Raw genomic sequence first — 22,450 nt, 5'->3', positions numbered from 1 at the left:
CGTTGTACTGGTGCTGCTGCCTCGCACGGGAAAGAACAGAATGCCACAGGTTCACAATTTCATTTGTTTTTGACACGACCTTGGAAAATGGAAATGCTAAATCTATAATCATTCCAGACATCAGTCTGTCATTTCATATGCACAAGTACATTCATTCAACATTTTTCTTTTTTTTTTGTCTTCTAACAGGAATTTTCTGTCCCTTCAAGAAAAGCACAGGCTGTAAGTTGTTTGAAGTCCCCACCTCCCAAAAGATGTTGCAAACATGTTACTGAAACATGATGATCCGATACATTTAGGGTAAACTTTTTCAGAAGTGCCTATGTGATTTAGGACCCCTAAAGGTAGACGTAGCCCTAGTCTTATTTTCAAAAGTCATTTAGGTCCAAGACTTTTAAACGTGACTAGGGATTTTTGGGTAACCTAGTGTTTGGATGTCCTACTTAGAGCACCTTAAAGGAGCCTGGTTTTCAGAAAATGCCGAGCATGTCCACACTGAAAATCAGGCCACACTAAGGCCATGGTTACACTAGGGAGTTTTGTAGACAAAACTCCTGAAGCATTTACACACAAAACGTGTTTTGTCAACAGAAACTGTTGACAAAAATGCTGTGTAGATGCTTCAGATGGCCCTTTTATTGACAGGCTCAAAACTTCTTCAACCCGCTTTTATGTGTAGACATGATCTTTCAACAGAAGTTCTGTTGGAATCTCTCTTCCGACAGTAAGTTCTGCAGACAGATTGCTGTAGAGTAACACAGCAAAGTTATTTTGAAATAACAACTATTTTCAAATAACTTTGCCAGCATCTATACAATGCTACCGGTTTTTCAAAATAATTTCAAAATAGTGCTTGGCTTATTTTAAATAAGTGAACCATGAGGAATAGCGCCTGATTAGAAATACCTTAAGGTCAGAAAACCCGCAACATGTCACCAAAACTGAGTGCTTACAAACAAATATAGGAGCTACCGAGCAATATGTTGAGTTGGTTCTCCCAATCCTGTCCAAGTGCAGCCACTGCAATGAAAGAGGCAAACATGAGCTCTCCGCATTTGGAAATAGTAAAGAAATGGAAGTGATGGTTCTGTATCTTACAAAGGTCAGGTCAGCATTTTCCCAGGAGTCAAAGATGGGACTATTTTTTCAGATTGAACCAGATCTATTAACATTATCTAGAATCAAACCAATTATGTTTTGGTATAATTTGGTCTCTTCTGGGTTTTTTGTTTTTCCACAGATCTTTGGTATCTTCAGTGTTGCTTATATATTATGTCCATCTTTGGAAAGCACTTTTAATTTCATCCTAACACACAGTCGCAAAGGACCTGATAAAGGGCACAGAATAGGAATGAATTTGAAAGGATGTGGACAAGAATAAAATAATTATTACTGAATACTTTTTGGAACTCAAGCAGCCTAGACATCTGACGCACGACCTTGCAATATAGCACTAGATGAAGCAGAGCACAGACAGCAATGCAGGTGAGATTGATTTAATTCTGAGTCTTTATTTTTGAAAATTAGAGGAGAGTGTAGTGACATTCCATTCATTTATTTAAGCAGGCACTTTGATCCCTGGTTTAGTGAGTGCAGCTTGTATTTAAAACATATTAATATACACTTCAGTTTTTCAGAAACATAGAACTTAGTGGTTTTTACCTACATGCCTTCACAGGCAGAGTCAGGCTGCAAGCATCATTATTGTACATATAAGTGGATTGCATTTAAAACCCAATATGAACAGCTTTATCATTTACCTAGTGGGGAATGGACAGCGCTCAGCATTTTATGGGATTGGGCCCTACTACATAATTTTCTATGCCATTTATTTTCACTAGGTTTTTAACGCTGTCCTTAAAGCAATGAAAGTGAAAGTGCAATGTCAGGTTTCAATAAATCATTTGTATTACAAACAGGGACCAAAGGTCCTTGTCGAGATCTGGGTTTCATTGTTATATTGTTATAGGCCCATTTATACAAAGGCATAGTATTGGCCTTGAAGAGCTTACAGTGAGAGCTGCTCAGAAAATGGTGGGAATTATTCTGTGGAGAATCCTGACTTTTCTTTTAAAAAAAAACAAAACCTGTTTTTGGCTTGCTATTTTCAGTTTTTCAGTAAAATATTGAAACGTTCTGCAGAAAGCAGAAACTCTTTTCAAAAAGAGTTCAGTCAACCTCTGCCCCCCCACCCCAATTTCTGTCATTTTTGATGGAAATTTTTTGAGCAGACAAAGAAGTATTTATTCTGTGTTTCTCAAGGTGGCAAGATTCTTTTTTGGCTTTTTGGCTTCGTTTAAGTGATTGTACCTATGTGTAGTGCACCTCAGAATTTTGTATGGGTACCACATGCCTGGGACTGGAGATTTTTCCTAGCCGTACACATGTGGTCCACACATATGCCCATTTCACCCGTGTGCTCCACACTGAGGTACTAAAGGGGGCTTCTGAACTCCACACCCCCATCTTAGTTCCCTCTTACTGCTGATGTCTGGGCCAGAGCTTCAGTGTTCTTGCTGACTTCAAGTTTTTCTTATAAATAATTTTAAAACTCTCAAATAAGTTAGTATAGTTAATAAATAAACAAATAGCCTCTAGTTTGTTTCTCTCCCTTTCTCTCCCTTAACATGCTTTTTTGGTTTGTTTTTTCTTTCTTTTTTTTGTTTTTTTTAACTTTTTGGTAAGGGCCAGTCTGCTGTTTTGAGGCTGGTGAGTTCTGTCCTTCTCTTTGCTGTGCTCTAGGAACAAGATCTTGAATTGTGGGCCTTCTTGTGAGAAAGCTCCATATCCTGAGCACCTGGTAAGTGGCACTGGGGAAGACAAATGCCATGGTGGAATAAAGGGATTTCTCAGGTAACCTGGTCTTGGTCTGTGGCAGATGGTAACTTTTGATTCTGTATTCCATGAGGAGACAATCTGCAGAATGGAGCAAGAGGGTGAGATATACACAGTGACCTGAACTGCTGATGCACTTCAAAGAAGTAGAAGGCACAGACCTTTTCCAGCATCAGCAGTTTCATACCTAAGGCCATGTCTAGACTGTAGACTTCTGTCAACACAAGTTTTGTCAACAGAAATTTTGTCGACAGAGTGTGTGTCCAGACTGCAGATCTGTCAGCAGAGATCTGCCACCCTGGAGCATTCTGCCGTCATCCCTGTACACCTCGTTCCACAAGGAAGAAGGGATGTCTTGACAGAGTGTTTTTTTCCCCAACATCTGACCCTGGGTGGATGGGCCAAATGTGAGAAAAGCCTCTCCCGACAGAACGATCAGCAGAAAATATGCAAAGGTGTTGCACAATTTGCGTATCTTTTGCTGACAGTTCCCAGCAATCTAGACAGAGCCTAAGATATAAAATAATCTAGCCTTAGAGACAGTGAATCCATGAATCACAGGGACCAAATCAGAGTAGCATCACAAACCATAAGAGGGTATTTTTAGCAGTCATAGATATGTGGATGTCTAGAATTGTTAGTGTGGAATCCAGAAGGGTTGTCCAGATGAATGGAAGACAGAATAGCTTGATGAAGGTGACATTACAGACAATGGTGAGTTCTCCTTCTTTCCTGGCATAATTTACATCTTAGCCAATGGTGGTACCCAGGTTTATGTACTACCAGGAACTTTGTGACCAATTCATTACTGTGCCATAACAAATTTTGCACATTAGACATGTCCTGCAAGTGTCCTGATTCATCTTTAGCACAGCAGGGCACTACTTGAGTGAGCACCACCAATGAAGAGTGGCTCAGTTTTGAGTGATCTAGGTGGAAGCTAATAGAAATTATGGCATTTAGTGTCAGAACCTTTCTGTGCTTACCCAGCTGTCGCAGGTTAGGCATCCTGTTGGCCTGTGATGGGCCCTGCTAGTCTCCAAGCCTTTTGGCCAGATCAGGGACTCAATTCATGCGTCTTCCTAATATTGTGAAAATGGGACAAGCTGTCTCACCAGCAGTCAGTAAGAGGGGCCTGGCTGCTGATATGCACAGCTGCCCTGGGGGCCAGAAATTTAAAGGGGCCCAGGGCCCTTTAAATCACAGCTGGTGCCCCACACTGTGTGCTCTGGGCAACCCTGAAAGATTGGAGGGGGAGGCTATTCCCAGCCTTGCCCACTTTGCCTGAGGCCTCACCCCTTCTGGATGCGCAGAGCAGGGCCTTTCTCACCTTGCCTAGGGGCCCAATTAGTTTGTCTGCAGCCCCTAAGGGGCTCTGTAGCATAGGGTGTCAAGTCTGTGATTAAAAGATCTCTTCCTCTGCTCAGCATTGGTCTGAGACCTACAATGGGGAGATAGTGCAGATAAATCTATGTTCATGAATATCCTTAGATTGGAGTCATATGCACAGTGTTTTGAAATAGCATCATTAGGTGCAATGTTGGTACACAGTTCAGCCTCTGACTGTAAAGCAGGCAACTTAAAGGACTTAGCTTAAGGAAAACTGTGTTACTTTACACAGTGTCATTGATAATGCAGTTTTATCAATGGGAGACTGCAGTATCACAGTGCTGTGTATTATGGGCTGGAAGCACACAGCCTTCATCTGAACATCATGTCAGGTTGCCTATAATAGTTAAGCCCTTTGGGGTCAGGAGCTGTCCTTTTCTTCTGTGTTCACAGAATGTCCAATACAATGGGGTCTTGGTCCATGATGAGGGCCCTTAGGTGCTATGATATACAAATGATAAGGTGTCCCTAGCCCCTGTTTATCAGAGGCTGGAGATGGATGGCAGGAGAGAGATTGTTTGGTCATTACCTGTTTGGTCCACTCCCTCTGGGGCACCCAGCATTGGCCACTGTCGGCAGACAGGATACTGGGCTGGGCAGATGTTTGATCTGACCCAGTGTGGCCATTCTTATGTAATAGTGACTATATAGGGATTGTCCCATACACTGCCTGCAGGTTAAGGGTAGATTTTCTTGTCTTCTGTCCTCACATTGGTCTTCTGCACAGAGCGTATTTACAAAGCCACTGTGTGTGTGTGTGAATTTCACTCTCAGCACTGGGCTTTGTTTGATCAGGTAGGTTTTACTTCTGCTTTTCTCCTTCCCTGATGTTTAGCGTGTTCCTGTAGGAGGATGATTCAGTTTCTACGGAAAGTTGATACAAACACTAAATAACTCACGCACGCTCCAAAGGAACGCTATGGAAAATGCTTTCCAGCCCTTAAGAAAAGCAGTTCAGAGTGAAGAGAGAGGTTTTCTGAAAATAGTTAGAGGGGGAAAAGGCTCAGGACTCACCTCTTTCGGGAATGTGATTGATTGCTTGGTGAATTTCATTGGTGCGTGTATGTGTATTGTGTGAAGAACAGTGTGTCCTGGAAGCACTCCTACTCAGCCACAAATCGAAAAAGAAATGGGAGCCACTGAGGCCTTATCTTCATTAAAACCACTGCAGTGGCTCAGCTGTATCATGGTAGCACTTCAATGAAGATACTACCTATGCTGATATAAATTGGTCAACAGTCTCTCTGGGCCCATAGGCGAGGCAGGAGGACATACCTGGTGCCTCTGGAAAGGGTGGGAACTTGAGTGGAAGGGGCAGGGCTGGGGCAGCCAGCTCTCAGCACCGTCTGGACCATGGCACACACCCCTTGCCCCAGCCCTCAGTACTGCCTGGAGTGCACCGAGTACCACTCTGGCAGCAATTTAAAGGGGCCTGGGGCTCTGGCTATGGCAGCAATGGCCATGAGCTCTGGGGTCTTACGTGCCACCAGGCTCCAGACCAATTGTCCTCTTTGCCCCTTCTGTTGATGCGCCTGTGCTGACAGGTGGGGTTATCCCATCAGTGTAAGTCATCCACCTTCTGGAAAGGTGGTGTCTAGGTCAATAGGCAAATCCGCCCATTGATGTAGTGCTGTCAACACCAGGAGTTAGACTGGCTTTGCTGCGTCGCACAGGGGTGTGGATTTTTTATATCGCTGAGTGATGTAATTTTACCAGCCTAATTTCCTGCTGTAGACTAGGCCTGAAAACTGGAGCCAGGAAACAGCATCCTTCTCTTTAGGCATGCAAAGATAAATGTGTTAAAGAGACTCAATCCTGTAGGGAGATGTATGTGTTAGGGTGCGTTCAGGTTGAATGCATTGTTAGTGTCCTGTGGAGAATAGGTAGCCCCACTCTCTGAGGAAGGATTGGATCCTCCCCTTGTAAGGAGGGGAAGAGACAGTTGGAGGAGAAGTGAGGGTGGCTGAAGGACAGAGGCAGGGTGTGGAGAGCCTAAGAAAGAGAGAGAGAGTAAATGCTGAGAGTCGGGGGGGTGGGGGGAGAAAGGTGGCCAAAGGGACAGAGTGAAACTGGGATTAAGAAAAATGAACGTAAGTGGAGATACTGAGACTGAGCAGCACAGAAATGTGCAGAAGAAGGTCCCTTTAGTTTAAGGCTGGTTGTTCAAGTCTGTCTGTTCGGATTGGTCTTGAGACTCCATTCCTGGTCATCGGTTCTGGTCATTTTCCTACCATTGATTCACACTGTGCTGGAGATCCAGAACAGGCAAACCACAGGTCCTTCAAGCACCACTGGAGTTGAGGCCATCTCTTCAGAAGGTCACAGTAGGTGCTGAAGGCTCAAAGACTGATTTGAGTACTAAGCAGTGCCCAGAGAGAGATTTGGGGAAGAGGAACCTTGAACTCAGAAAACAACCTATAAGATACTAGCCTGTGCATACAAATGTGTTTACTTTTTCAGATGGTTATATTTAGTTAAATGCACTTACTATTAAGTGTGTGTGCATAGTTGTAGTTGAACTCTTTTACCTTTTATTATAGTTATTCTTCATCTATTTACTGCTGTTGTAGGTAGGTGGAATCCAACTCTATTTATTCTGCTTGTAATTAAATCCCCTATTATGTTATGTTTTTAGACAACCAGCTGTATTATTTTGGCTATCATTAAATAGCCTTTTATCATTGTGTAACACCCTCCCATCCAAGTGCCTTACTGCTGGGTAAATTACACCACCACTGTCCTGGACCATTACTAAATCTCTGTTGGTGATTTTGGGATGGGTGAGCTTTGAATGTATTTCAAATTATAACACAATAGCTCTTCTCTGAGAGCTCTGTGCACACAAGGCTTCAAAGCAACAGAATTTCCCCATATCCACATTATGGAGGATTCCATGCTTCCCTTTGTGACACAGAGCAGTTCTCTGGAGGAGGTATTGTGAGGGTTTGGGGTTACACAGGGGGTCTTCATTGTGCAGAATTCCCAGAGTGAAGCCCTGTGTATGGGTGGTGTCGTGAGTCACCAGCCCCACTCCTACCCACAAAATGAAGTATTAGCCCTGCTGACACCTGGTGGAAGATTTTGTGTCTCACCCCAGGACCTGTTCATGCAGAGCCCAGCCCTCTTACAACTGGGTTTGCTCCATGGCAAGGCCCGACATGTTATGTGCTGTCTGTGAAGACCTTGAGCACCATGATGTGTTGGTTCTTTGTGACAAAGTAAAGAACAATCCATAAAGGCTAATGGCATTTGCTCTGGATGACTAGAGAGGCTTAGGGAGATTAACCTGCAGTTACTGCTTCTCCCCGTGAGCTGAAAGACTCACCCCATCTGCTTCATGACCTTCATGTGTGGCTTTTGGGCCCAACTGTAGATCCCACATAACATTCCTGGGGTTGAATTTTCCCACTTACTTCTCAGTGCAGCTTTCCCCAAGTCCACAGGGCTCCAGGGGGCGAGCTGCCCTAGTGCCACACCGCCATTCCACAGGGGCCTCTGACTAATCAATGGTTCATGTCCCATTGACTTCAGTGCGAGCAGGGCTGGTTCCCACAGCTCAAAGGCTGAGCCCGTGGGGCACCCCTTTGATACCATGTTAGAGTAAAGCAAAAGTGGTAAATATTTAAAATAATATATCAATTTATATTGTTTTTGGATTGAGGTAAGATGCCTTAGTTGCAGGCGTAGTTCTAGGCATAGAACAAAAGTTTACAAAGACAAGAGGTGACGTGCAGACAGATGGGTCACAGACACACAACCCGTGCTGATCAACAAGACTATGAACGTCTTCCATCCTAGCGAGGAAAAGCCTGGCACCTGACGGCACACTGACTCGAACCCCAGGCAGCCAGTCACTGTAAACTAAAATAAAGCTCTCAACGGGAAAGATGTTCATCTTTGCTCCAGCCCCTGTGTGCTGGATTGGTGAAAGGGACAATCCTGACAGCACAGGCCCTCTGGAAGGCAGCCAGACATAAGGCTGTCTCTCGAGGGACCCCTTGCCATCGCAGCCCTAGGGAGAGCTGTTCCAGGCACCAGACTGAGTCTGATTGGGGGTTGTATGAGGAAGTGAGCTGCAGAGATTCCAGGCACCACAGTGTGCTGTGATACATAGGGAAGCCCTAAGGAGGCTGCCATAACTTAGAGGCTCTCAGGACTGTCTCAAATACATCAGGGCCCCAGAGCAGCTGAGGACTGGGAAGGCACAAAGGCAGCTTAAAGTCACCATTATCCCCTATTCCCCCTTGGCTGCGAGTTCTGCACTGTGCCTCTGAGCTCTCACCCAACGTATGTTAATTGCAACTAATTAGGAGCTTTATTTGCATCACTTGTGCTTTTTCTAAGAGAAGATAAAGTGTGAGAAATTAACAATTTTACAAATCTCTGCTATTAAAAATTGTTGTTACAGGATTTTGCTTTATAGAATGGTGTGTTTGCGAACAGATCTAAGACATCGATCATTTTTTGGAATCCTATCCCCCCCTTTTTTTTTTCTTATTTAGGCAATTTAAGCTACAGTAACCACATAAAAAAGGACACCCCTGAGAGGGAGTGTATCTGTATTAGCACCTACCAACTCCTGTTGTATTAATGTGTTTATAGTATATCTGGTACAGTAATACACTCTCTTTCAGGGGTGTCCTCTTTTTGCAAGGTCACCTACGGTAACCCTATTTAAACTAGCCTAAAATAGGGCTGAGAAATTTTCGCCTATTCTCTCCTGACAAGCAGAGGGGCAAACAAGAGGTATATTTCAAGGACTTTCATACCAGAGCGCTCGAGTGCTTGCGGGCCTGTAAGCAGGTTGTGTGCATGTATGCACCTCCTCACACCCTTGCTAGCACAGGCAGCAAGTATAAGAGGCAATACCTCCTTGGGGTCTTAGTGCTCAACTGCTCCCTTTCTCCTGTCATTATTCTGATCATTCCTGAATGTTCACACCACAGCAGCTGGCAGACTCACGACTCTTCCCATGAAAAGTATCAGAGGGGTAGCCATATTAGTCTGTATCTTCAAAAGCAACAAGTCTGGTAGTACCTTATAGACTATCAGATAGATCTCTTCCCCTGAAAGTAGCTTCTCACAGCAGTTTGGAAAGAGAGGCTGCTGAATGCTCTTTTTTTTATTCAAATTCGACACATTAACACGTGGTTTGAACCGGGATGGGAGTTTTCTAGCTCATTATAGAGGCTCTTTTGCATACTTGGCTTTATCTAATTCTTGACTCACCCCCACTTCTGCCCCTCTACTCTCTGATTTGCTCATCTTGATAATATTTTTCTGATTTGTCAACCTTGATTACTACTTTTGGTTCTCTGTGCCTTAAATACTGAGTCTGTTCTGGTCTGGCTATGGTCTGAAGAAGTGGGTCTGTCCCACAAAAGCTCATCACCTAATAATTTTTTTGGTCTTTAAAGTGCTACTGGACTGCTTTTTTGTTCTGTTAACTTAAAGGTGAAAACCCTTCCTGCTTGTCAGACCTATTAGCATAACATAGAACCCGTGAAAGAGACATTAAGGGGTAACTAAAAGCATTTAACAGGCAGGTGCCAACCAAGATTTTTCTGACAAAACAGGCATGTATCATGTCCACAGGGCCTTAGTTTAAAATTTGCTTTAAATATTTCATTAATTTGTGGCAGAAGCTTCTAAAATCACATCTCTAAAATATCCTTTCATAGATATTCAGCTGCACAAGCTGAGTATTCAGCTTTAGCTTTAAATGCTTCGATCTTCAGACAGTTTTCTTTTAAATGCATTCTTCAAAAGACCACCCTAATCTAAAATCAGTGGCCAGATAATATAACCTGGCCCCAGGGTTATGTCCCCCTCTTCCCACACTATACCCTAAACCCCACTCCCAGCCTCCTGCCCTGCCTCCTGTATCTTCTCACCCCAACACTCCGCCATGAGCCTCTTGTGATCCCTGATGCTTTAATCTGACCCCTAACATGCTCCAACCCTTACTCCTGAATCCCTGCCATCCCCAGCTCCCTGCCCTACCTTCCGCACCCCCACACATTGCACCCCCTGCCCTGAGCTCCCACATACACCCCAACCCTAATTCTTGTACCTCCCTATCCTCAGCACCCTGCCCTAACTTCTGTGCCCCAGTGTTGCTGTTGCATATAAGAAATTTTAACCCACCCCAAAGAAAATTCAACCAGTCCAAAGACAGAAAATCTTAGATGGAACACTGCTTACATGCCCTGAGCACCCATCAGGAGACCCCAGGGCAGCTAGGAGAGCCCAGGTGAGTGGCAGCTGGGACCCCAGCACAGAGAGCAAGTTGGATGGGGGAGAGGAATAGGGCAGGAGGGGATGCAGACGGAGAGGGGTATGGCCAGGCTGGCTGGAGGGAGAGTGTGGGGTTGGGGTAGGGGCAGGGCCAGCGGCAGGGCCAGCTGGATGGCGTGAGAGACAGGGACAGCTAGAGAGCCAGGGTGTGTGGGAGAAGGGCAGGGCCCACTGTGTTGTGTGGTGGGGTGGGATGGTAGTCCACATTTACTGCAAAAATAAATAAAAAAGCCTCCTGTCCCAGAAGTTCCTGCCCCGGGCCTGATCCATCATGTTTTTCTCTTCTCTCACGGCAAATAGTAACAGAGAGGAAGCCGTGCTAGTCTATACACTATCAAAACAAAAAGTAGTCAAGTAGCACTTTAAAGACTAGCAAAATAGTTTATTAGGTGAGCTTTCGTGGGACAGACCCACTTCTTCAGACCATATCCAGACCAGAACAGACTCAATATTTAAGGCACAGAGAACCAAAAGCAGTAAGAAAGGAGGACAAATCAGAAAAAGATAATCAAGCTGAGCAAATCAGAGAGTGGAGGGGTGGGGGGGAAGGTCAAGAATTAGACTGAGTAAGGTATGCAGACGAGCCCCTATAGTGACTCAGAAAGTTCACATCACGATTTAAACCATGTGTTAATGTTCCAAATTTGAATATAAACGTCAGTTCATTCACTTCCCTTTCCACAAAGGAGCGATAATTTCTTTTCAGTAACACACATACCTTGAGGTCATTGATAGAATGCCCCATTCCATTAAAATGTTGACTAACTGGTTTGTGGATCCACATTTTAATGGAATGGGGCATTCTGTCAACGACCTCAAGGTACGTGTGTTACTGGAAAGAAATTATCGCTCCTTTGTGGAAAGGGAAGTGGACGAACTGACGTTTATATTCAAATTCGGCACATTAACACATGGTTTAAATCGTGATGTGAACTTTCTGAGTCACTATAGGGGCTCGTCTGCATACTTGACTCAATCTAATTCTTGATCTTCCCCCGCACCCCTCCACTCTCTGATTTGCTCACCTTGATTATCTTTTTCTGATTTGTCCTCCTTGCTTACTGTTTTTGGTTCTCTGTGCCTTAAATATTGAGTCTGTTCTGGTCTGGCTATGGTCTGAAGAAGTGGGTCTGTCCCACGGAAGCTCACCTAATAAACTACTTTGCTAGTCTTTAAAGTGCTACTTGACTGCTTTTTGTTCTCATGGCAAAGTGAGCCATGTGAAGAAATGCAGCCAATCCATTCTTCGTGGGTTTTAAAAGAAAATTCCATTCTTTATAGTGGGAAATTTTACACGAGTAGGTGTTTAGCCACGTGCCTATTTGTCACTGAACTGAAGCCGCGCAGGGTTTTCTCGGGAGCTGCCATCACTTTTTGACCTGGGTAACACTTGTGCAAGCTTCCTGTTGAGCTGGCATTCAGCAAACCTTTTGTGCCCATATCAATGATGATCACTATTGAGATAATTATGTCAGGATCTGGGTTCTGGTACCAAAGGTCAAAGCAGCCATAGCATCAGGTACTGCTGAAACTGGGCTTGTGGCAGGTTAGGGGTCAGAACTGGAGTCAGAGTTCCTAGCTGCATTCCCTGTCAGCCTTGCACATGTGTGGCTACTCGGGAGAGATTTCAGTGTCACCCAGCTGATTAGCAGAGTGCCCACAGTTAGGTTTTGTTTGTACTAGTGGAACATGTTCACACATGGCTCAATTCACATAAAATGAATTCTTCTCATGGATGGAAAAAGTTCACATGTGGATGGGCAAGATCAGAGGGAACTTTGGTTCCTAGACAAGCTGAATTAGGATTCCTGTCAGAGTCAGGGTACGGGACAAATCACAAAGCTGGTTGGAGTCTGTCTGGGAGTAAGGGGGCAAAGTAGGGCATAGACCAGGCTCAAGTGAACTGGAACAAGGCTCAGGCAACATTGAGATGGGAACAAGAACTAGACCACAACAATATGGAAGTCTGTAACACTGAGGCAGCAGGAAGGCTCACAACCTAATTTGCAGTTCTAGAGGGATAGATGAAATATCCATGTCTGCAGCTCATCTGATGTGGGCCCCGTTTATGGATAGGCTGCTACAGCATGCCTCTGAGTGAAATAGTCCCTGCAGGCTGTGTGGGAGGAGTGGATCATGGCAGCTGAATCAAGAGCTCTGCTCTGGCTACAGAGTTGCTTCATAATTACTGTAGCTGCAAAGCTGTTTTCCTGCGGTTCTTATTCACTTAAGGCCTTGGCTTTCTTGTGGGTTTTCCAGTGTAGCTGACAAATGAGTAACTCAACTGCCACCGCTATGACAAAGATTTTCCTTCATGCTACATGAGCCAATACATTCACTTTGCCTAATTCCAAATCCAAGTTTGATTCCAGTGTTTTGGGTTTGTGTTCCTCTTGGGAGTAAGGGAGGAAGGGGATTAAACCCAGGCTAGTGCAGTCACACTGTGTGGGACTGACACTTATTTCCTCACTCCTGTGGGAGACTGGCCCAGTATTTAGCTTGTTCTGAAGACTTTGTTCTTTGCATGGTTTAGTTTCAAATGTAAATAACTTCACAGTGTTGTTGCTTTTGTTATTATTAATTGTTACTTTATTCCTAAATAGGCTAAATTGACTATTAAAATGAAATGTGAAACAAATCTTATCTTACCTTATCAACAGCAACGTGTGAGTTTTTAAAAAAGCTAAAGTCATTACCTTTCCTTCACCTTTCACGTCTCTAGTTCATGATGCCTCTTTACTGTAGTATTCCAGGGCCTATGTTAGATAGCTTATAGGGTGAAATGGTAAAAAAAAAAACAACAAAACAAACAGCAAAACAAAAACCCCAAAACCCAAACAAACAAAAACATTTCATCATGAAATGCAGCTGATGTCTAGAAATCATGTAGCTTATTTGCTACCAAATCTCAATATCAAAGGAAACTAAATGGATATATCTATTTCAAATACACGAGCGTCTAGTTCTGAGAAAATCCTGGACGTTTTCCATCCAGCATATTGACCCTCGCAGACGCATATCTAGAAGATACATTCTCTCTCAGTGCTTACATGCTACCAAACTTTCCTTTATAGTTTTACCCCTCACAGGAATTTTTCCCAGCATGTTTTTGTGGTAGCTGTTTACATTTACATTTAGGGAAGCTTAACAACCACAGCATCCCTGTGGCAATTTTGCCCCAGATGCCATCTTTGCTATAAGTTGGTAAGCATTCTTGACTGGTACAATGTTTTCCCTTTCTCTTACACTTAGTAGCTTCCCACTCTAACACTGATCAAATAGATTTTTTGAAGTTGCACAGAACAGTGTTGTTTACCCAAATGGAATAGTGGAGATAGAAAGTATTAAAATAGTAGGGAGGAGGTGGTGTAGAGAAAATAGAAATTAAGAGACAAAAGTGACCTGCTGTCAGGCTCAGATCTTGGCTACCACGTTTCAGACCAGATCAGCCCTTGCTACAATTTTCTGATGAACACCATGGCAATTAGAAAACGAAAATGTAAATAATGAGGTAATAAGGGTGGGGAAAACTTTGTAAATAAAACGAGAAAAATAAAACCAATATTATAATTGGACTTAGCATGTAGAATACTGGAGCCTCCGGAGAAAATTGGTGGCCTTTGATAAAACTGAGGTTTACAGTAATTCGATTAGACCAGTGAATACTATGAATAGTCTAGTCTGCATCATTGAACAGGAAAAAAATACCCTACAAGGAACATATTTTGATTTGAGCATTTTTGGAGGGTTATTTTAATTTAATTAATGAAAAATCACAGGTTAATTGCCTCCTGCTTTAATGTGAGGATATTATGCATGCAGGCATATTTTATTTATATCTTGACTGTTTGATGTACACAATCAATTCAAAAAGGGATAATGAAGAAGTGTTCCACCCTGTGTAGAATAGTAATTAGGGACTCTAGTGCAGCCTTTTTTATATTAATTGTGCAGTTCTGTAAACATGTTTGACATAATGCTGAGAAAAGCAATTGTCAAATTTTGCCATTCTCCTCTTTTTTTCTTCCATTTATTTGAAACCTATTGTATCGTATTAACCCTCTTTGTCTCAGAAGCACACTAACTTTGTGGCATATATACAGGAGTCAACAAGACACCCAGCACAAGCTCCTTCAGAAAGGGCCATGACATGAGAGGTACATATGCCCAGAATATAAATGTTATCATTTGTGAGCTTCAGCTAAATGCATGAAATTATGCTGAGCTCTAATGAGGGTGCAGCTTGTGGTTCAGCAACAGGTTTACAAGTTGAACAGAGAGATCAGTATGGCAATGAAAGTAATAGTTCTCGTACACAAGTCCAAGCCACATTCTGCCACAAGAATAGCTAGGGGAGCTCACGGTACAGGTTGAACCTCTCTAATCTGGCAACATCTGTAATCCAGCATGATTTTAGTTAGCTGGACAACTGCTTCTCATGGGCATGGCCAAATTTCCTGTGGTCCCATAAAGTTTACAGCCACCAGTCCTGGCTGTCAGTGTTCTGTGCTGTTGTTTAGCTGCATTGTATCCCTAGATATCTTCTAAGAGCCCAGTAAGCCATGGATGCGTTGGTATTGTGCTAAAAAATAGTGACCTCCCATGGTCTGGTAAATTCTCTCATCCGGCGCTGGTCAGGTCCTGGAAGTAACAGATGAGAGACATTCAACCGGTAATGAAATCTCCTCACTCTGCTCAGCTTTCTACAGAAAACCCTCAATTTAACGGACCCCTATATAACCGACTTCGGAAATAATGGATGCTGTCTGCCAGCCCCCACACCTCGTCCCAAATAAATGCCAGAGACTCAGCACATCCACTGTGGGGGCTGGAAAAGCTGCTGGAATGGCAGCAGCTGGAGGGGCCACTGGGGCCAGAGGAGCTGCGGGGGGCTGTGGTGGGGCGCAGGAGCTCTCCTCCCCTAGCCCTGTGTGTGTGTGGAGCATGTTGGTGCCTGACTGCCACTGCCTGCAATGGTGCTGGGCAGCAGCCATGGTGTCAGAGGCTGCTGCCTGCTGGCAGGCTGGGTGCAGTCACCCTCTACCTTCGTGTGGGTGGCTTGGAGCCGGGCAGGCTGGAGGATCCGCTGTGTTGAGAGCTGCGGGAGGTGGAAGGAGCCAAGCTGGTATTCAGCTGCTCTGCTGGTAACGGGGAGAGGTAGATGGAGGTGTGAGGGGAAGAATGAGGCAGGAGTGGGGAAGGGATGCGGTGGGCAGTGGACAGGAGTGAGAGATGGGCTGGGAAGGTCTGTGCATCATCACACAGTATAACCATTCGGATATAATGGATTTTCAGCATTAAGGGACACCCTCTCCCTCATTAGTCCATTAAATCGAGGGTTTACTCTATTTCATCAGTCATTTTACAGCACGGCTTGCGACAACACTACCTATTTTCATCACAGGAAAATATCACATCGCAAACTGGAGTGTCTCCCCATGACCACCTCCAGATTTAAATTACACCCAAACCTTTCAAAAAGAAAAAGGCATCTAACTTGCAGGGAACTAATGTGAGTGTGTTACAGAGCTGCTTTCTATCCTGCTGCCCATTCGTCTCCCTCAGCCTTCTCTGCGTCTGGCATTCCATTTGGAATGTCCAAGCATTGTCTTATTTTGGAGCTCACTCAAGAATACCCAGGGGAGCTTAGAGTGGCTCCACGTTCCTGGAAGGGGAGGAGCCAAGAGCAGCCAGCCCTCAGTGCCTTCTGTACCACAGTATCCTCCACCCCCGAGCCACACATGGAGAGCTCTGTGCAGTGCCCCCAACTCCTAGGCAACCCTAAGAGCCCCATGAAGTGCCACTACCACACTCTAGTGGCAATTTAAAGGTCTCGGGGCTCCAGGCTCTGCCACTGCCATAGTAGTGGCCAGAATCCTTTAGATAACTGGGCCCTGGGGCTATTGCCCCCTCACCTCTCCATCAGCTGGTGTGAGAATACCATGCCCCCCACTAATAGAAAGTGAATTTATAAGAATAATCAAATTTCTTTGCCCATCTAGGCACTTATGTGGCATCCACTCAGTAACAGCTGAGTATTTCATGAAAAATGTGTTCATTTGTCTACATGCTCCCTCTCTCAATTTCATCAATAAACTAGGGAAATACAGCTTAGATGAGGCTACTTTAGGGTGGGTGCAAAACTGGCTGGATAACCATACTCAGAGAGTAGTTATTAATGGTTCTCAATCCTGCTGGAAAGGTATAACAAGTGCGGTTCCGCAGGGGTCTGTATTGGGACTGGTTCTGGTCAATATCTTCATCAACGATTTAGCTATTGGCATAAATAGTATGCTTATTAAGTTTGCAGATGATACCAAGCAAGGAGGAGTTGCAACTGCTTTGGAGGATAGGGTCAAAATTCACAATGATCTGGACAAATTGGAGAAATGCTCTGAGGTAAACAGGATGAAGTTTAATAAAGACAAATGCAAAGTGCTCCACTTAGGAAGGAACAATCAGTTTGACACATAGAGAATGGGAAGTGACTGTCTAGGAAGGAGTATGGCAGAAAGGGAGCTAGGGTTTATAGTGGATCACAAGTTAAATATGACTCAACAGTGTGATGCTCTTGCAAAAAAAGCAAACATGATTCTAGGATGCATTAACAGGTGTGTTGTGAACAAGACACGAGAAGTCATTTGTCTGCTCCACTCAGCGCTGGTTAGGCTCCAGTTGGAGTATTGTGTCCAGTTCTGGGTGCTGTATTTCAAGAAAGATGTGCAGAAATTGGAAAGGGTCCAGAAAAGAGCAACAAGAATGATCAAAGGTCTAGAGAACGTGACTTATGAAGGAAGGCTGAAAGAATTGTGTTTGTTTACTTTGGAAAAAAGCAGATTAAGGGGGGACATGATAGCGGTTTTCAGGTATCTAAAAGGGAGTCATAAGGCGGAGGGAGAAAACTTGTTCTTTTTGGCCTCTGAGGATAGAACAAGAGGCAATGGGCTTAAACTGCAGCAAGGGAGGTTTAGGTTGGACATTAGGGGAAAAAGTTCCTAACTGTCAGGGTGGTCAAACAGCGGAATAAATTGCCTAGGGAGGTTGTTGAATCTCCATCCCTGGAGATATTTGAGAACAGGTGAGATAAGTGTCTGTCAGGGATGGTCTAGACAGTACTTGGTCCTGCCATTGGGGCAGGGGGCTGGACTCGATGACCTCTCGAGGTCCCTTCCGGTCCTAACATTCTATGATTGTATGATTCATCCCCATTGCACACATGGGGACCTGAGGCAGAAAGATATTAAGCAACAAGGCAAGAGCCTATGACAGAACTGGGAGTTACCCTGGTTTTCTAAATCCCAGGACCAAGCCTTAATCACAAGGCCATTCCTCCCTGCTCCCAGAGAGCACTGGAGGTAGCAGATTTGCTTATATGTCCATTATAATTAGTGACCAGCAAACTCCAGCTTCTGGGGGCTATAGGGGATTCATGGAAGCTTCTCTACTGGCTTCAGTGAGAGCAAGGTTGGCCTTTCGTTTGGATAATGTGCCAAAAAAACTAGAGGTCTTATTCATGTGCTTGAAGTCATCTTCCTTCTCATCCTTTCCCTTCTGTCCAGCTTTTCTACAGCCTAATTCCTGCTCTGTCACCTCAGGCAAACTTTCTTTCCCCCTAACTTCAGCTCCCTGAGCATGATTCTCCACAAGAGCTGCATGAATGACTCGTTGTACAGTTCACTGGCACTTCTGAAAAATCAAAGCAAAAAATGGTTTGGATAAACCAAAACTTGATGTTGTCTGGGATTTCCTGGGATCCAGAACACTGGGAAAACATGTCTAAAATGGCATGAAACATTGAATGAAATGGTATGAAACACTGGAGAAATGAAGGACTAGATCCAATAGTAGTGCCTCTGCCCCTCCTTCCCTCCAGTAGCCAAGTGGTTAGAACAGTCATCTGGGATCTAGGAAACCCATTTTAAAATCTCTCCCCTAGGGGAGACAGTTGGTCCAGACCTTCCTCACTCGCAGGTGAGCAGCCTAACCACTGGACTATAACCACCTGACTTCACTCTGGTGGTGGGCAGGGGACCTGATGGTTTGAGCACTCACCTGTGAGGGGGGAAGGGAGACCTGGCACAGGCGTCTCACACACCCACACACACCCCTCCTAGGGCTGGAAGGGACCTCTGGAGATCACCTAGTCCAGTCCTCTGCCCTTTTCGCAGGACCAAGCACCATCCCTGATACCTATTTGCCCCAATCCCTAAATGGCCACCTCAAGGATTGAGCTCATAACCCTTGGTGTAGGAGGCCAATGCTCAAACCACTGAACTACCCCTTCCCGAGGCAGGGGGTACAAACCAGGGTCTCCAATAGCCCAGTCAGCTGCCCTAATCATTGGGCTATTGGGTGCAAGAAGAGTGGCACTTGTGGTACCTCTTGCTCTTTGGTTTTGAGGATAGTGTCGGAATACCCCTCTGGATACCTCCCAAGACATTGAAACCTTTCATTTTGATAGTGTTTTGACATTTCAGAATTTTCTTTCTTCATTTTGATTGGAACAAGTTACCAAAACCAGTGTCAATTGTGAAATGTTTTCATAGATCCAAATCTGCTGCTTTGAGGCAACAAAGTTTCAGGAAAAAACATTTTGCCCAGCTCAGTTCCCAGCCTTGAAACTTTGTGTTCTTTTTCCATGGTAGATTTTTCCCAATCTTCCCTCCCAGTCCTTCCCATTCCTCTCCAAATCTCTGTCTTTTATCTGCTATTGAGCAGCTTCTGTTTTTATCCTGTCACAGGTCTCAGGAGGTCAGTAGTGCACTTGGTCTTAAAATCTCATTCAATGCAGTGTTGGGAGACAAAACTAGGGAAAAAAATCTGTTCACAGGGATTGTTCCCTCTCAATCCATGTGTAGTAGAAGGTCTCAATGGCATTACTTGCCTTTTTCACCTCCTGGCTCAGAACAGACAGAGCACCCAGCGCACTTCTGAGTTCATTGCTGGCAGAGTGAATGGACACAGGCTTACATGTCTGCACAAGCATACAAACTTCTGTTAGCAGGCACACAGCAGAAACTCTGAGGCCTTATCTACACTGCACTGCCCTTCCAGAAGGGGCATGCTAATGAGCAAAGGGGAACATTCAAATATGTTGTGGATTTAAATATCTCATGCCTCGTTTGCATATTCCCATGAGATCTCACTTCTGGAAGAGCCTTTTCTGGAAGCAAAAGCTGCCATGTAGACGGGGTTCCTTTGGAAGGAAACCCTCCTTCTGAAGAACCATATTCCTCAAATGCTTGAGACTATTTGGGAATAGGCACTATTCCTCATAGAATGAAGTTTACCAATTTCAAAATGAGCCATAAGCTATTTCAAAATTATTTTGAAATAGCAGTTGCATCGGGTAGATGCAAAAGTTTTAGGAATAAGGATTCTTCCAGCAGTGGGGTTGCCTTCTGAAGTAACCACATTTACCCTGCACCTTTTGCTTCCGTAAGTGAGATCTCAGAATATGCAAATGACATATGAGATATTTAAATCCTCTCCGTTGTGTTTAGACACACCATTTTGAACTAAGTTTTGCTTGTTCCAGGGCTTCTCTGTAGTGTAGATGCATCATTCTAGAATAGTCTATTTTGGAATAATAACTCTGGAATAAGCTATTTTGGAATAACTGTGCTGTGTAGACATACCCAGGGTGGGGAAGAATCCCAGGCAATATGGCTTCAGTACACCCAAGTGGCTTGGGAGTGGAATAGAACCAATGTGGTTTGCCTTCATGGGATGGCCTTGATGTTCTCTGGATCCCTGCTGTCCTCAAGGTTTGGTGGCTGATTTCACATGGGAAGAGGGCGGGCTGTAGCTGACTCGAAAGAAACAATGCTATTAAATGCTGTGCATAGCAGATGTGCTCCCCAGATCTAGAACAAATTACCTAAGCCTATTCCTTGCCCAGGAGAGAATCCGAATTTATTTGATTCCTGCATTTTGTTTCATCCATGTATAATAAATAAATACATTCCACATAAATGCTGAGCACCTTTCAAAAGCCCAAATCCCCGGGGAGATTTCTGGGATTCATTTGGCTTTCATGGAAGAATCCCAGTCCCAATAAAAATATAATAAAATATTGTTAATTCACATTTAGTAGGCCACAATATCTGAAAGGTTTTGGATGTCATAAATAAAGGCTTATGTTCGATTTCTGGCTTATTTTTATACGGAAATCTCTAAAGCTTTTTACAAAAAGAGTTGAAGCTTCAGAATCAGTCAAAAGAGTATTATTCAAAGGTAAGCCCACTACTTCGTCATGTGGATAAACAAAATGCAGTGTGTTAAATAGACATTACTAGTGAGGAAACCTGGAAGCCTGCCAAAGTTAAATTACCTGTGATGACTATTTTGAGTATTTTAGGTGCAACATAGTCATCTGCCATTTTTCAAGGAGAGTTGAATGCAGGAGTGGGAAATAGTTTTTGGTGGGGGAGGGGCACTGCAAGAATTTAGGCAATGGTCGAGGGCTCCATTCTTCCATGCTCTTAATGGAGTTGGTGTAGGTCTGGGATGGAGGTTGGATCCAGAAGGGAGTTTGGGGTAAGGGATTGGGGTCCAGGAGGGGGTGAGAGGCCTGGGCGGGGAGTTTGGGTGAAGGAGGGTGTTGTGACATCGGGCAGGGATCTAGGCTGCAGGAGTGGGGGCTGCGGTTTGGCTTGGGACCTAGTGCAGGAGCAAGTTGTGACCTGGGAAGCTGAGAGCAGGAGGAGGTACAGGGGTTTGGGTTGCAACCTAGGGTGAGGAGATGGGTTGTGACCTGGGACAAGGGATTGGGGAGCAGGGTTTGGGAAGGGTTATGAGTGCAGGAGAAGGGGCAAAGGCTTGTGGGGAGGGAGGGTCTGGAGTGCCAGAGGCAGGGTCTGTCCAGGAGACTTACCTGGGACATTTCCAGCCAGCAGCCCTCTGAAACAGGCATCTTCAGACCACTCAAAACTGCATCTTGCTTCATGCAGCTCTCTGCACCAGGTGCTAGACTGTAGGGGAGGCTTTGCGCTGTTCCCCCACCCCCTAGCAAAAATATCTCCATTCCTATTGGCCAGAAACCATAAACTGGCCAAAGGGAGATGAGATATTTTGTAAAGGGACAGAATTCGCGTGCAAAGCCTCCCCCTCCCTCCCAGCACCTGGAGCAGAGAGCTACATGGAGTAGGAAGTTGCCTATAAAAGCATCTGGCTGTTCTGTGCCTGAGGCAGTCCATGGGCCAGATCTGGCAGCTTGGTGGGCTGGATTCAGCTGGACATTGCCTACTCCTGCTGTAATGGTTTCTCCTGGTCAGGGAGAGTGGCCAGAGCCTTTCCCTAGGGAGTGTAACTACATGTGTAGCACCTGTACTCTATTTGCTGCTGGTAGTGTGGACAAAGGCCTCATGGTAAGTTAAGTTTTCTGGGCCCTGAATTGTTCTTGTAGTACTTTTTTCTCCAACACTTTCCATTTAGCCAGCATTCTTTTGAAAGCATGGAAACAAACTGGACATCACATTCCATTAAGAGTGGTAATAAGACTTCTATTATTTTCCTAGTTTATGCTGTCAAAGATCATTTGCTTTCTCAATCACCCAGTGCAATATGGTGGCTGTGTTCAGTTGATTTTATGCCATGACTCCTAAATCCTTCTCTGAGTTTCTGCTTTTCAAAATGCAGTTTCCCCTTCTATAAGTGTGATCTGAGTTCTGAAGTTAGCTAGTTTTTAATCCATTTTTATTATGAGCTGCATTGAAGGACTAAATTAAATTCTTACAGAAATCGAACAGAGTGTATTAACATAGTTACCTTTCTCCAAACTTGCAATCTGTTTAAATAATGCTATTGCTACTTTCCATAAAGCCATGAGGAGTGGCCTTAATTGAACTTCAATCCTTTATTTCTTTCCCCCATTGCATCCCATATCAGCCTTGTCATGATTTTCCCAGGATTAGCATTAAATTAACAG

General features: G+C 44.4%; 1 long non-coding RNA gene across 2 annotated transcripts in view; it reads left to right on the top strand.

Annotated features, from left to right (window-relative positions):
• The first annotated feature begins 1,440 nt into the window (after window positions 1-1,440).
• Window positions 1,441-22,450, top strand: part of LOC142009306 (uncharacterized) — a 67,522-nt gene continuing 46,512 nt past the window's right edge. For both annotated transcript variants that reach the window (XR_012644421.1, XR_012644420.1), the window contains exons 1-2: window positions 1,441-1,485; window positions 2,686-2,800. This is a non-coding gene — a long non-coding RNA (uncharacterized LOC142009306). The remainder of the gene's footprint in view (window positions 1,486-2,685; window positions 2,801-22,450) is intronic.

This window comes from Carettochelys insculpta, chromosome 2, assembly GCF_033958435.1.
Source record: "Carettochelys insculpta isolate YL-2023 chromosome 2, ASM3395843v1, whole genome shotgun sequence".
Taxonomy (NCBI): Eukaryota; Metazoa; Chordata; order Testudines; family Carettochelyidae; genus Carettochelys; species Carettochelys insculpta.
The sequence above is the reverse complement of the archived record's forward strand: the minus strand, read 5'-3'. Positions and strand labels throughout refer to the sequence as shown.